Source organism: Lepisosteus oculatus, unplaced genomic scaffold (assembly GCF_040954835.1).
Source record: "Lepisosteus oculatus isolate fLepOcu1 unplaced genomic scaffold, fLepOcu1.hap2 HAP2_SCAFFOLD_39, whole genome shotgun sequence".
Taxonomy (NCBI): domain Eukaryota; kingdom Metazoa; phylum Chordata; class Actinopteri; order Semionotiformes; family Lepisosteidae; genus Lepisosteus; species Lepisosteus oculatus.
This window is the reverse complement of record NW_027167923.1, coordinates 135,018-150,442: the sequence shown is the minus strand read 5'-3', so window position 1 is coordinate 150,442 and position 15,425 is coordinate 135,018. Positions and strand designations below refer to the sequence as shown.

Here is a 15,425-nt window from a genome sequence, read left to right as displayed (position 1 = left end):
CCATTGGGTTAGCAAAGTGCCTTCAAATAGTCTGCGTCTCCCTTTCTTTAAATTCTGTCCTGAGTTTCTCTCTCGTGTGTGTTTGTGCAAGCTTGACACTTGCGGGACTCTTTAATCTTCACCAATACGGAGATGACCAAATGTGTCTTCGGTTGTTCTGAGGTCTTTGATAGTTTCTTTGAAAGCTTCAACTGAACCTCGAAATCGAAGCAGTTATGTTTATATTGATTTCTCGCGTTAATCATTACGAACCAGGAACAGCCAGCACACTCGGTCGCATTAGTAATTATGTCACGTCTCTACTTAGCAGAGCATTCAAAGGCCCACTGGAAGTAGTAAAGCACTAAAACACTGCAAAACTGAACTCGGGAAAATCATACTGGGAGCTCTGAGCGATGTCTGCATCCAAGCCATCCAATACGGACTCTGAAACCTTGGAATATCAACACTATGATGCGCTACCTTTTACCTGGAGCAACACGATGGAATTAGAAGAATGCTTACCGCAGGATACAACTGTGCCGCTGTTATTTGGAGCACGGTTTTCACTTGCATGAAAACTACAGCAGAACGTAGAAGGATGATCACTGAGGAGTCCACGCGGGCATGCTGAGGAGATTGTAGGTCGTACATTTCAATGATTACTGACATTTGCGCTGCTGGAGGTACAGTAATCAACAAAGAACAGGGTGTGCTACTCTCGAATCCGGTCAGCACATGATGAAAAGCCAGGAAGTATACCTTGTCAAATTGCCGTCAACAGGGACAAGTTAACCACCAGCTCCACCGGCGCCCGGCTAGCTCAGTCGGTAGAGCATGAGACTCTTAATCTCAGGGTCGTGGGTTCGAGCCCCACGTTGGGCGGTGCCCGTCTCCCTATTAACAAAGTTTCCCGCTCATCCTTGAACCTCTTACACCTCGATGGTACCGAGCACTGCGTTTTAATGCACAGGTGTGATCAAACCGAGATGAAAAGGGCGTATCTAGCTCCTTGCCCGAGAGATAAATCAAAGGTTCCGCAGATAATCCCTTGGCTCCGGTCACCCGGACGCAGATAGGAGCTGCAGCCATCATAACTTGTATGAAAACTAAGAAGAGCTCCTGTCTATTTACAGTTTCATTTACTCTAGCGTTTCCTTAAACATTGCGTGTACGAAGGCTAAGAAATTGGAGAGCTATTCTAATACAATAACTATTAGGAATCTTTTCGGCATAACAGTTTCACTGTGATTTTGCAGGTAACACGTACGTTGGGAAAACATTTTGAACGCGATCAATAACCGCACTGGAAAAATGTGGGAAAGAAAGGGCGAAAAGCGACTCTTCAACATGTGGAAATATCTTCCTGAGCGGAGCCCTCTTCTCGAAGCTCAACACTCTGCAAGAGTCACTTCTCCCAACTTGCGCCCGCAGGTTTCCGTAGTGTGCCTGGAAAGAGCCATCCGCTTGAGACAGGTGCACCTCCCGATTTCATTGAACTAAGCTAGATGCACAATTTCTAATGCAGCCTTCATCACAATAGACAGTTCATTTCTCGAAAGCTTGTCGTAAAAAAAGGAAACAAAGAACGAAAACGTATAGCTGACAATCTTCTGAAGATGCAGATTCAGCTTTGGGGAAATGGACATTTTATGTATGCAGATGCTTTTCAAGCGCTGGTTTTAGAACGTCGCTGTGCTTCCAGCATCCTTTTCAGCCTTCTAAACTGGCTACCGAGGTGCCGATCACATTGTAAAGCGGTTGAGAGGCCGGAGCTGCTCAAACCGCTCTTGCCGTTTCCCATCAATCAAAAGCACTATGTTGTTTCTTTGTATGGAAAGCTTTTCAAGTCTGGCATCGACACGCACCTTTCCTGAAACGTCCAAAAGGTGAATGCTTCGCAAAGAAATCCAGTCTACCTTCAGGGGGCATGATGTTGAAATCGGAATGAGCCCTGGGTGGGCTTGAAGCAGCAGCTGTTCAGTTAACAGCTGCACAGAAACGCACCCCGCTTGCTTTGTATCATTCGCAAGTTTCTGGTTAAAGAGTAAAAAAGGCTGGAATTCTTCTGCCAGCCGGCAGGATTTCTTCTGCACTCACCCAGAAAAGCCAAGAATTGTATTTCATCTTTCGCAAGCTGTATTTTCCAGGAGGAGAATGAATACTTGCATTAAACTGAATCAAGCCGACAGAGACGCACAGCCGTTGTTTTTCTCCATGGGAAGTTTTTCGTTAAGGAAAAACACCGTTGTCATTTTCTTGCCAGCCGGCGGTATTTCTTGTGCAGCGATGAGCCAGATTTGTATTTCGTATTTCGCAAGTTGTGTGAATTTCTTGAAGTTGAAAGTGAATTCGCTCCAGAAAAGAAATGTCCAGTCGCATGAAAGCCGTGGCTGTTTGTTAAACCGCAGGACCTGAGCTTGCGTTCTGTTTCTCATGGCGTTCGCAAAGGCGATTCCTGCCTTTAAAACTGCTGTGTCTGCGACTGAAAGTGGCGTGTGGCGCAGCTTCTAAAGTCTTGTTGACGCTCCTCGATGTTGCTTTCTCTCTGCCTAAGGAAGTTCGATTGTCGCGTCGGAACGGGGAGACCTAATCCTTCCAGCTTTAAGCCACCCTTCAGTCTTCTGAAGGGTGTCCGAGTGCTAGCATGTCATTTGGCTTTTTTTCTGGGGAAACGGAGAGCGACATTGAAAAAGGTTACCTCCGCCGCCTCGCCCTCCGTGTTAAATGATCGCAAGCCGGCGGCGGCGGCGCTCCCTGTAGTCGTGGCCGAGCGGTTAAGGCGATGGGCTAGAAAGCCATTGGGGTCTCCCCGCGTCGGCTCGAATCCTGCCGACTACGGCGCCCTTCTCCTGTCGCTTCGGCCTGCCCAGAAAAAGGCGGAGTGCCGTTTCTCTCTTCCTGCTTCTTGTACAAACGCTAAATCGCTTGGACCTGCTGCCTTGGAAGTAATGTCTTCAACATCCACCAGTGACATTTCACAGCTGGAAGCACACAGCCACGCTTTTGGCATTGGCATGTCTTGCGCCCTACTTCCAGCCTTTGAAGACCTAATTATTCAAACTGAAAGAACCGGCTGAATGAGTGTTTGCAGTGCACCAGGAGGAGCAGGGACCATAGCATTGGAGGGGTGAGGATGGCGCAGATGGAAACGTTTTCATGCGCTCCTCTGGGAGGAATGAAAAGAAAAGACGAAACCGGAAACAGTAGTAGCCGCAAGAGGAAGTGTCTTCAAGCGCCAAGCAAGCGCTCCTCGTTAGTATAGTGGTGCGTATCCCCGCCTGTCACGTGGGAGACCAGGGATGGATTGCTTGACGGCGAGCCAGGTTGCTTTTCTCCCATCAGATTCCAACCGCTAATGCTAACGCAGTGTGTGGGAGCTTACATGCTTTTCCTTTCCCGTCTTTTTCGGACGACTGTTCCAAAGGGGTAACCTGAAGGAATAGGGGCCTGAAGACACGAGGCATTCTTAAACCAGCACTGGGCTGCACGGCCTTCTGTTGTGATCAGGTTATATTCGAGTCAAAAAGCCAGAGCATCCGCTTCCATCCTATGGAGCACGAGCTAAATCGGAAGAGGCAGGGGATACACCTACGCCTATCGGCGCACGTTCCCTGCGTCAGGCTGCTTCACCCATTTGCACCCGACTGGAGACGGCACTGAGCAAGCTTTTTGTCAGGAGTGGGATTCGAACCCACGCCTCCAGGGGAGACTGCGACCTGAACGCAGCGCCTTAGACCGATCGGCCATCCTGACGCGGGCCCCCTGTCCCGGGGCGGTCTGATGAGCCACCGCGATCCCACTACGCTCCTCGAGTATCGCACTGTTATTAATACTACAGTGTGACTCCAGCATTAAAATGTTTGGAAAATGTGTCGGCTTTTATAATCCAGTGTAGAGCAGCATGTGATGATTTGTGCTACAACACCAAGCGCTCAAAGTGACGTCTGCGTTTGTCGTTGAAACTTTCAACTCTTTCATCACTTATGTAGGAAATAAAAAGAGCAGTTGTGCGCCACACGCAGAGAGGCCGTCAGCAGAGTGGCGCAGCGGAAGCGTGCTGGGCCCATAACCCAGAGGTCGATGGATCGAAACCATCCTCTGCTACATGTGTCCTATGCACGATTCCTAAGCATGCCATTGGGTTAGCAAAGTGCCTTCAAATAGTCTGCGTCTCCCTTTCTTTAAATTCTGTCCTGAGTTTCTCTCTCGTGTGTGTTTGTGCAAGCTTGACACTTGCGGGACTCTTTAATCTTCACCAATACGGAGATGACCAAATGTGTCTTCGGTTGTTCTGAGGTCTTTGATAGTTTCTTTGAAAGCTTCAACTGAACCTCGAAATCGAAGCAGTTATGTTTATATTGATTTCTCGCGTTAATCATTACGAACCAGGAACAGCCAGCACACTCGGTCGCATTAGTAATTATGTCACGTCTCTACTTAGCAGAGCATTCAAAGGCCCACTGGAAGTAGTAAAGCACTAAAACACTGCAAAACTGAACTCGGGAAAATCATACTGGGAGCTCTGAGCGATGTCTGCATCCAAGCCATCCAATACGGACTCTGAAACCTTGGAATATCAACACTATGATGCGCTACCTTTTACCTGGAGCAAAACGATGGAATTAGAAGAATGCTTACCGCAGGATACAACTGTGCCGCTGTTATTTGGAGCACGGTTTTCACTTGCATGAAAACTACAGCAGAACGTAGAAGGATGATCACTGAGGAGTCCACGCGGGCATGCTGAGGAGATTGTAGGTCGTACATTTCAATGATTACTGACATTTGCGCTGCTGGAGGTACAGTAATCAACAAAGAACAGGGTGTGCTACTCTCGAATCCGGTCAGCACATGATGAAAAGCCAGGAAGTATACCTTGTCAAATTGCCGTCAACAGGGACAAGTTAACCACCAGCTCCACCGGCGCCCGGCTAGCTCAGTCGGTAGAGCATGAGACTCTTAATCTCAGGGTCGTGGGTTCGAGCCCCACGTTGGGCGGTGCCCGTCTCCCTATTAACAAAGTTTCCCGCTCATCCTTGAACCTCTTACACCTCGATGGTACCGAGCACTGCGTTTTAATGCACAGGTGTGATCAAACCGAGATGAAAAGGGCGTATCTAGCTCCTTGCCCGAGAGATAAATCAAAGGTTCCGCAGATAATCCCTTGGCTCCGGTCACCCGGACGCAGATAGGAGCTGCAGCCATCATAACTTGTATGAAAACTAAGAAGAGCTCCTGTCTATTTACAGTTTCATTTACTCTAGCGTTTCCTTAAACATTGCGTGTACGAAGGCTAAGAAATTGGAGAGCTATTCTAATACAATAACTATTAGGAATCTTTTCGGCATAACAGTTTCACTGTGATTTTGCAGGTAACACGTACGTTGGGAAAACATTTTGAACGCGATCAATAACCGCACTGGAAAAATGTGGGAAAGAAAGGGCGAAAAGCGACTCTTCAACATGTGGAAATATCTTCCTGAGCGGAGCCCTCTTCTCGAAGCTCAACACTCTGCAAGAGTCACTTCTCCCAACTTGCGCCCGCAGGTTTCCGTAGTGTGCCTGCAAAGAGCCATCCGCTTGAGACAGGTGCACCTCCCGATTTCATTGAACTAAGCTAGATGCACAATTTCTAATGCAGCCTTCATCACAATAGACAGTTCATTTCTCGAAAGCTTGTCGTAAAAAAAGGAAACAAAGAACGAAAACGTATAGCTGACAATCTTCTGAAGATGCAGATTCAGCTTTGGGGAAATGGACATTTTATGTATGCAGATGCTTTTCAAGCGCTGGTTTTAGAACGTCGCTGTGCTTCCAGCATCCTTTTCAGCCTTCTAAACTGGCTACCGAGGTGCCGATCACATTGTAAAGCGGTTGAGAGGCCGGAGCTGCTCAAACCGCTCTTGCCGTTTCCCATCAATCAAAAGCACTATGTTGTTTCTTTGTATGGAAAGCTTTTCAAGTCTGGCATCGACACGCACCTTTCCTGAAACGTCCAAAAGGTGAATGCTTTGCAAAGAAATCCAGTCTACCTTCAGGGGGCATGATGTTGAAATCGGAATGAGCCCTGGGTGGGCTTGAAGCAGCAGCTGTTCAGTTAACAGCTGCACAGAAACGCACCCCGCTTGCTTTGTATCATTCGCAAGTTTCTGGTTAAAGAGTAAAAAAGGCTGGAATTCTTCTGCCAGCCGGCAGGATTTCTTCTGCACTCACCCAGAAAAGCCAAGAATTGTATTTCATCTTTCGCAAGCTGTATTTTCCAGGAGGAGAATGAATACTTGCATTAAACTGAATCAAGCCGACAGAGACGCACAGCCGTTGTTTTTCTCCATGGGAAGTTTTTCGTTAAGGAAAAACACCGTTGTCATTTTCTTGCCAGCCGGCGGTATTTCTTGTGCAGCGATGAGCCAGATTTGTATTTCGTATTTCGCAAGTTGTGTGAATTTCTTGAAGTTGAAAGTGAATTCGCTCCAGAAAAGAAATGTCCAGTCGCATGAAAGCCGTGGCTGTTTGTTAAACCGCAGGACCTGAGCTTGCGTTCTGTTTCTCATGGCGTTCGCAAAGGCGATTCCTGCCTTTAAAACTGCTGTGTCTGCGACTGAAAGTGGCGTGTGGCGCAGCTTCTAAAGTCTTGTTGACGCTCCTCGATGTTGCTTTCTCTCTGCCTAAGGAAGTTCGATTGTCGCGTCGGAACGGGGAGACCTAATCCTTCCAGCTTTAAGCCACCCTTCAGTCTTCTGAAGGGTGTCCGAGTGCTAGCATGTCATTTGGCTTTTTTTCTGGGGAAACGGAGAGCGACATTGAAAAAGGTTACCTCCGCCGCCTCGCCCTCCGTGTTAAATGATCGCAAGCCGGCGGCGGCGGCGCTCCCTGTAGTCGTGGCCGAGCGGTTAAGGCGATGGGCTAGAAAGCCATTGGGGTCTCCCCGCGTCGGCTCGAATCCTGCCGACTACGGCGCCCTTCTCCTGTCGCTTCGGCCTGCCCAGAAAAAGGCGGAGTGCTGTTTCTCTCTTCCTGCTTCTTGTACAAACGCTAAATCGCTTGGACCTGCTGCCTTGGAAGTAATGTCTTCAACATCCACCAGTGACATTTCACAGCTGGAAGCACACAGCCACGCTTTTGGCATTGGCATGTCTTGCGCCCTACTTCCAGCCTTTGAAGACCTAATTATTCAAACTGAAAGAACCGGCTGAATGAGTGTTTGCAGTGCACCAGGAGGAGCAGGGACCATAGCATTGGAGGGGTGAGGATGGCGCAGATGGAAACGTTTTCATGCGCTCCTCTGGGAGGAATGAAAAGAAAAGACGAAACCGGAAACAGTAGTAGCCGCAAGAGGAAGTGTCTTCAAGCGCCAAGCAAGCGCTCCTCGTTAGTATAGTGGTGCGTATCCCCGCCTGTCACGTGGGAGACCAGGGATGGATTGCTTGACGGCGAGCCAGGTTGCTTTTCTCCCATCAGATTCCAACCGCTAATGCTAACGCAGTGTGTGGGAGCTTACATGCTTTTCCTTTCCCGTCTTTTTCGGACGACTGTTCCAAAGGGGTAACCTGAAGGAATAGGGGCCTGAAGACACGAGGCATTCTTAAACCAGCACTGGGCTGCACGGCCTTCTGTTGTGATCAGGTTATATTCGAGTCAAAAAGCCAGAGCATCCGCTTCCATCCTATGGAGCACGAGCTAAATCGGAAGAGGCAGGGGATACACCTACGCCTATCGGCGCACGTTCCCTGCGTCAGGCTGCTTCACCCATTTGCACCCGACTGGAGACGGCACTGAGCAAGCTTTTTGTCAGGAGTGGGATTCGAACCCACGCCTCCAGGGGAGACTGCGACCTGAACGCAGCGCCTTAGACCGCTCGGCCATCCTGACGCGGGCCCCCTGTCCCGGGGCGGTCTGATGAGCCACCGCGATCCCACTACGCTCCTCGAGTATCGCACTGTTATTAATACTACAGTGTGACTCCAGCATTAAAATGTTTGGAAAATGTGTCGGCTTTTATAATCCAGTGTAGAGCAGCATGTGATGATTTGTGCTACAACACCAAGCGCTCAAAGTGACGTCTGCGTTTGTCGTTGAAACTTTCAACTCTTTCATCACTTATGTAGGAAATAAAAAGAGCAGTTGTGCGCCACACGCAGAGAGGCCGTCAGCAGAGTGGCGCAGCGGAAGCGTGCTGGGCCCATAACCCAGAGGTCGATGGATCGAAACCATCCTCTGCTACATGTGTCCTATGCACGATTCCTAAGCATGCCATTGGGTTAGCAAAGTGCCTTCAAATAGTCTGCGTCTCCCTTTCTTTAAATTCTGTCCTGAGTTTCTCTCTCGTGTGTGTTTGTGCAAGCTTGACACTTGCGGGACTCTTTAATCTTCACCAATACGGAGATGACCAAATGTGTCTTCGGTTGTTCTGAGGTCTTTGATAGTTTCTTTGAAAGCTTCAACTGAACCTCGAAATCGAAGCAGTTATGTTTATATTGATTTCTCGCGTTAATCATTACGAACCAGGAACAGCCAGCACACTCGGTCGCATTAGTAATTATGTCACGTCTCTACTTAGCAGAGCATTCAAAGGCCCACTGGAAGTAGTAAAGCACTAAAACACTGCAAAACTGAACTCGGGAAAATCATACTGGGAGCTCTGAGCGATGTCTGCATCCAAGCCATCCAATACGGACTCTGAAACCTTGGAATATCAACACTATGATGCGCTACCTTTTACCTGGAGCAAAACGATGGAATTAGAAGAATGCTTACCGCAGGATACAACTGTGCCGCTGTTATTTGGAGCACGGTTTTCACTTGCATGAAAACTACAGCAGAACGTAGAAGGATGATCACTGAGGAGTCCACGCGGGCATGCTGAGGAGATTGTAGGTCGTACATTTCAATGATTACTGACATTTGCGCTGCTGGAGGTACAGTAATCAACAAAGAACAGGGTGTGCTACTCTCGAATCCGGTCAGCACATGATGAAAAGCCAGGAAGTATACCTTGTCAAATTGCCGTCAACAGGGACAAGTTAACCACCAGCTCCACCGGTGCCCGGCTAGCTCAGTCGGTAGAGCATGAGACTCTTAATCTCAGGGTCGTGGGTTCGAGCCCCACGTTGGGCGGTGCCCGTCTCCCTATTAACAAAGTTTCCCGCTCATCCTTGAACCTCTTACACCTCGATGGTACCGAGCACTGCGTTTTAATGCACAGGTGTGATCAAACCGAGATGAAAAGGGCGTATCTAGCTCCTTGCCCGAGAGATAAATCAAAGGTTCCGCAGATAATCCCTTGGCTCCGGTCACTCGGACGCAGATAGGAGCTGCAGCCATCATAACTTGTATGAAAACTAAGAAGAGCTCCTGTCTATTTACAGTTTCATTTACTCTAGCGTTTCCTTAAACATTGCGTGTACGAAGGCTAAGAAATTGGAGAGCTATTCTAATACAATAACTATTAGGAATCTTTTCGGCATAACAGTTTCACTGTGATTTTGCAGGTAACACGTACGTTGGGAAAACATTTTGAACGCGATCAATAACCGCACTGGAAAAATGTGGGAAAGAAAGGGTGAAAAGCGACTCTTCAACATGTGGAAATATCTTCCTGAGCGGAGCCCTCTTCTCGAAGCTCAACACTCTGCAAGAGTCACTTCTCCCAACTTGCGCCCGCAGGTTTCCGTAGTGTGCCTGCAAAGAGCCATCCGCTTGAGACAGGTGCACCTCCCGATTTCATTGAACTAAGCTAGATGCACAATTTCTAATGCAGCCTTCATCACAATAGACAGTTCATTTCTCGAAAGCTTGTCGTAAAAAAAGGAAACAAAGAACGAAAACGTATAGCTGACAATCTTCTGAAGATGCAGATTCAGCTTTGGGGAAATGGACATTTTATGTATGCAGATGCTTTTCAAGCGCTGGTTTTAGAACGTCGCTGTGCTTCCAGCATCCTTTTTAGCCTTCTAAACTGGCAACCGAGGTGCCGATCACATTGTAAAGCGGTTGAGAGGCCGGAGCTGCTCAAACCGCTCTTGCCGTTTCCCATCAATCAAAAGCACTATGTTGTTTCTTTGTATGGAAACCTTTTCAAGTCTGGCATCGACACGCACCTTTCCTGAAACGTCCAAAGGGTGAATGCTTCGCAAAGAAATCCAGTCTACCTTCAGGGGGCATGATGTTGAAATCGGAATGAGCCCTGGGTGGGCTTGAAGCAGCAGCTGTTCAGTTAACAGCTGCACAGAAACGCACCCCGCTTGCTTTGTATCATTCGCAAGTTTCTGGTTAAAGAGTAAAAAAGGCTGGAATTCTTCTGCCAGCCGGCAGGATTTCTTCTGCACTCACCCAGAAAAGCCAAGAATTGTATTTCATCTTTCGCAAGCTGTATTTTCCAGGAGGAGAATGAATACTTGCATTAAACTGAATCAAGCCGACAGAGACGCACAGCCGTTGTTTTTCTCCATGGGAAGTTTTTCGTTAAGGAAAAACACCGTTGTCATTTTCTTGCCAGCCGGCGGTATTTCTTGTGCAGCGATGAGCCAGATTTGTATTTCGTATTTCGCAAGTTGTGTGAATTTCTTGAAGTTGAAAGTGAATTCGCTCCAGAAAAGAAATGTCCAGTCGCATGAAAGCCGTGGCTGTTTGTTAAACCGCAGGACCTGAGCTTGCGTTCTGTTTCTCATGGCGTTCGCAAAGGCGATTCCTGCCTTTAAAACTGCTGTGTCTGCGACTGAAAGTGGCGTGTGGCGCAGCTTCTAAAGTCTTGTTGACGCTCCTCGATGTTGCTTTCTCTCTGCCTAAGGAAGTTCGATTGTCGCGTCGGAACGGGGAGACCTAATCCTTCCAGCTTTAAGCCACCCTTCAGTCTTCTGAAGGGTGTCCGAGTGCTAGCATGTCATTTGGCTTTTTTTGGGGGGAAGCGGAGAGCGACATTGAAAAAGGTTACCGCCGCCGCCTCGCCCTCCGTGTTAAATGATTGCAAGCCGGCGGCGGCGGCGCTCCCTGTAGTCGTGGCCGAGCGGTTAAGGCGATGGGCTAGAAAGCCATTGGGGTCTCCCCGCGTCGGCTCGAATCCTGCTCACTACGGCGCCCTTCTCCTGTCGCTTCGGCCTGCCCAGAAAAAGGCAGAGTGCCGTTTCTCTCTTCCTGCTGCTTGTACAAACGCTAAATCGCTTGGACCTGCTGTCTTGGAAGTAATGTCTTCAACATCCACCAGTGACATTTCACAGCTGGAAGCACACAGCCACGCTTTTGGCATTGGCATGTCTTGCGCCCTACTTCCAGCCTTTGAAGACCTAATGATTCAAACTGAAAGAACCGGCTGAATGAGTGTTTGCAGTGCACCAGGAGGAGCAGGGACCATAGCATTGGAGGGGTGAGGATGGCGCAGATGGAAACGTTTTCATGCGCTCCTCTGGGAGGAATGAAAAGAAAAGACGAAACCGGAAACAGTAGTAGCCGCAAGACGAAGTGTCTTCAAGCGCCAAGCAAGCGCTCCTCGTTAGTATAGTGGTGCGTATCCCCGCCTGTCACGTGGGAGACCAGGGATGGATTGCTTGACGGCGAGCCAGGTTGCTTTTCTCCCATCAGATTCCAACCGCTAATGCTAACGCAGTGTGTGGGAGCTTACATGCTTTTCCTTTCCCGTCTTTTTCGGACGACTATTCCAAAGGGGTAACCTGAAGGAATAGGGGCCTGAAGACACGAGGCATTCTTAAACCAGCACTTGGCTGCACGGCCATGTGTTGTGATCAGGTTATATTCGAGTCAAAAAGCCAGAGCATCCGCTTCCATCCTATGGAGCACGAGCTAAATCGGAAGAGGCAGGGGATACACCTACGCCTATCGGCGCACGTTCCCTGCGTCAGGCTGCTTCACCCATTTGCACCCGACTGGAGACGGCACTGAGCAAGCTTTTTGTCAGGAGTGGGATTCGAACCCACGCCTCCAGGGGAGACTGCGACCTGAACGCAGCGCCTTAGACCGCTCGGCCATCCTGACGTGGGCCCCCTGTCCCGGGGCGGTCTGATGAGCCACCGCGATCCCACTACGCTCCTCGAGTATCGCACTGTTATTAATACCACAGTGTGACTCCAGCATTAAAATGTTTGGAAAATGTGTCGGCTTTTATAATCCAGTGTAGAGCAGCATGTGATGATTTGTGCTACAACACCAAGCGCTCAAAGTGACGTCTGCGTTTGTCGTTGAAACTTTCAACTCTTTCATCACTTATGTAGGAAATAAAAAGAGCAGTTGTGCGCCACACGCAGAGAGGCCGTCAGCAGAGTGGCGCAGCGGAAGCGTGCTGGGCCCATAACCCAGAGGTCGATGGATCGAAACCATCCTCTGCTACATGTGTCCTATGCACGATTCCTAAGCATGCCATTGGGTTAGCAAAGTGCCTTCAAATAGTCTGCGTCTCCCTTTCTTTAAATTCTGTCCTGAGTTTCTCTCTCGTGTGTGTTTGTGCAAGCTTGACACTTGCGGGACTCTTTAATCTTCACCAATACGGAGATGACCAAATGTGTCTTCGGTTGTTCTGAGGTCTTTGATAGTTTCTTTGAAAGCTTCAACTGAACCTCGAAATCGAAGCAGTTATGTTTATATTGATTTCTCGCGTTAATCATTACGAACCAGGAACAGCCAGCACACTCGGTCGCATTAGTAATTATGTCACGTCTCTACTTAGCAGAGCATTCAAAGGCCCACTGGAAGTAGTAAAGCACTAAAACACTGCAAAACTGAACTCGGGAAAATCATACTGGGAGCTCTGAGCGATGTCTGCATCCAAGCCATCCAATACGGACTCTGAAACCTTGGAATATCAACACTATGATGCGCTACCTTTTACCTGGAGCAAAACGATGGAATTAGAAGAATGCTTACCGCAGGATACAACTGTGCCGCTGTTATTTGGAGCACGGTTTTCACTTGCATGAAAACTACAGCAGAACGTAGAAGGATGATCACTGAGGAGTCCACGCGGGCATGCTGAGGAGATTGTAGGTCGTACATTTCAATGATTACTGACATTTGCGCTGCTGGAGGTACAGTAATCAACAAAGAACAGGGTGTGCTACTCTCGAATCCGGTCAGCACATGATGAAAAGCCAGGAAGTATACCTTGTCAAATTGCCGTCAACAGGGACAAGTTAACCACCAGCTCCACCGGCGCCCGGCTAGCTCAGTCGGTAGAGCATGAGACTCTTAATCTCAGGGTCGTGGGTTCGAGCCCCACGTTGGGCGGTGCCCGTCTCCCTATTAACAAAGTTTCCCGCTCATCCTTGAACCTCTTACACCTCGATGGTACCGAGCACTGCGTTTTAATGCACAGGTGTGATCAAACCGAGATGAAAAGGGCGTATCTAGCTCCTTGCCCGAGAGATAAATCAAAGGTTCCGCAGATAATCCCTTGGCTCCGGTCACCCGGACGCAGATAGGAGCTGTAGCCATCATAACTTGTATGAAAACTAAGAAGAGCTCCTGTCTATTTACAGTTTCATTTACTCTAGCGTTTCCTTAAACATTGCGTGTACGAAGGCTAAGAAATTGGAGAGCTATTCTAATACAATAACTATTAGGAATCTTTTCGGCATAACAGTTTCACTGTGATTTTGCAGGTAACACGTACGTTGGGAAAACATTTTGAACGCGATCAATAACCGCACTGGAAAAATGTGGGAAAGAAAGGGCGAAAAGCGACTCTTCAACATGTGGAAATATCTTCCTGAGCGGAGCCCTCTTCTCGAAGCTCAACACTCTGCAAGAGTCACTTCTCCCAACTTGCGCCCGCAGGTTTCCGTAGTGTGCCTGCAAAGAGCCATCCGCTTGAGACAGGTGCACCTCCCGATTTCATTGAACTAAGCTAGATGCACAATTTCTAATGCAGCCTTCATCACAATAGACAGTTCATTTCTCGAAAGCTTGTCGTAAAAAAAGGAAACAAAGAACGAAAACGTATAGCTGACAATCTTCTGAAGATGCAGATTCAGCTTTGGGGAAATGGACATTTTATGTATGCAGATGCTTTTCAAGCGCTGGTTTTAGAACGTCGCTGTGCTTCCAGCATCCTTTTCAGCCTTCTAAACTGGCTACCGAGGTGCCGATCACATTGTAAAGCGGTTGAGAGGCCGGAGCTGCTCAAACCGCTCTTGCCGTTTCCCATCAATCAAAAGCACTATGTTGTTTCTTTGTATGGAAAGCTTTTCAAGTCTGGCATCGACACGCACCTTTCCTGAAACGTCCAAAAGGTGAATGCTTTGCAAAGAAATCCAGTCTACCTTCAGGGGGCATGATGTTGAAATCGGAATGAGCCCTGGGTGGGCTTGAAGCAGCAGCTGTTCAGTTAACAGCTGCACAGAAACGCACCCCGCTTGCTTTGTATCATTCGCAAGTTTCTGGTTAAAGAGTAAAAAAGGCTGGAATTCTTCTGCCAGCCGGCAGGATTTCTTCTGCACTCACCCAGAAAAGCCAAGAATTGTATTTCATCTTTCGCAAGCTGTATTTTCCAGGAGGAGAATGAATACTTGCATTAAACTGAATCAAGCCGACAGAGACGCACAGCCGTTGTTTTTCTCCATGGGAAGTTTTTCGTTAAGGAAAAACACCGTTGTCATTTTCTTGCCAGCCGGCGGTATTTCTTGTGCAGCGATGAGCCAGATTTGTATTTCGTATTTCGCAAGTTGTGTGAATTTCTTGAAGTTGAAAGTGAATTCGCTCCAGAAAAGAAATGTCCAGTCGCATGAAAGCCGTGGCTGTTTGTTAAACCGCAGGACCTGAGCTTGCGTTCTGTTTCTCATGGCGTTCGCAAAGGCGATTCCTGCCTTTAAAACTGCTGTGTCTGCGACTGAAAGTGGCGTGTGGCGCAGCTTCTAAAGTCTTGTTGACGCTCCTCGATGTTGCTTTCTCTCTGCCTAAGGAAGTTCGATTGTCGCGTCGGAACGGGGAGACCTAATCCTTCCAGCTTTAAGCCACCCTTCAGTCTTCTGAAGGGTGTCCGAGTGCTAGCATGTCATTTGGCTTTTTTTCTGGGGAAACGGAGAGCGACATTGAAAAAGGTTACCTCCGCCGCCTCGCCCTCCGTGTTAAATGATCGCAAGCCGGCGGCGGCGGCGCTCCCTGTAGTCGTGGCCGAGCGGTTAAGGCGATGGGCTAGAAAGCCATTGGGGTCTCCCCGCGTCGGCTCGAATCCTGCCGACTACGGCGCCCTTCTCCTGTCGCTTCGGCCTGCCCAGAAAAAGGCGGAGTGCTGTTTCTCTCTTCCTGCTTCTTGTACAAACGCTAAATCGCTTGGACCTGCTGCCTTGGAAGTAATGTCTTCAACATCCACCAGTGACATTTCACAGCTGGAAGCACACAGCCACGCTTTTGGCATTGGCATGTCTTGCGCCCTACTTCCAGCCTTTGAAGACCTAATTATTCAAACTGAAAGAACCGGCTGAATGAGTGTTTGCAGTGCA

General features: G+C 48.6%; 4 non-coding genes across 4 annotated transcripts; all 4 read left to right on the top strand.

Moving 5' to 3' along the window:
• The first annotated feature begins 791 nt into the window (after positions 1 to 791).
• On the top strand, positions 792 to 864 carry trnak-cuu (transfer RNA lysine (anticodon CUU)). The gene has a single exon. It is a non-coding gene; the product is annotated as a tRNA-Lys (tRNA).
• Positions 865 to 4,907: 4,043 nt separating this feature from the next.
• On the top strand, positions 4,908 to 4,980 carry trnak-cuu (transfer RNA lysine (anticodon CUU)). Its single transcript has one exon. It is a non-coding gene; the product is annotated as a tRNA-Lys (tRNA).
• Positions 4,981 to 9,023: 4,043 nt separating this feature from the next.
• On the top strand, positions 9,024 to 9,096 carry trnak-cuu (transfer RNA lysine (anticodon CUU)). The gene has a single exon. It is a non-coding gene; the product is annotated as a tRNA-Lys (tRNA).
• Positions 9,097 to 13,139: 4,043 nt separating this feature from the next.
• Positions 13,140 to 13,212, top strand: trnak-cuu (transfer RNA lysine (anticodon CUU)). The gene has a single exon. It is a non-coding gene; the product is annotated as a tRNA-Lys (tRNA).
• Positions 13,213 to 15,425: the final 2,213 nt, after the last annotated feature.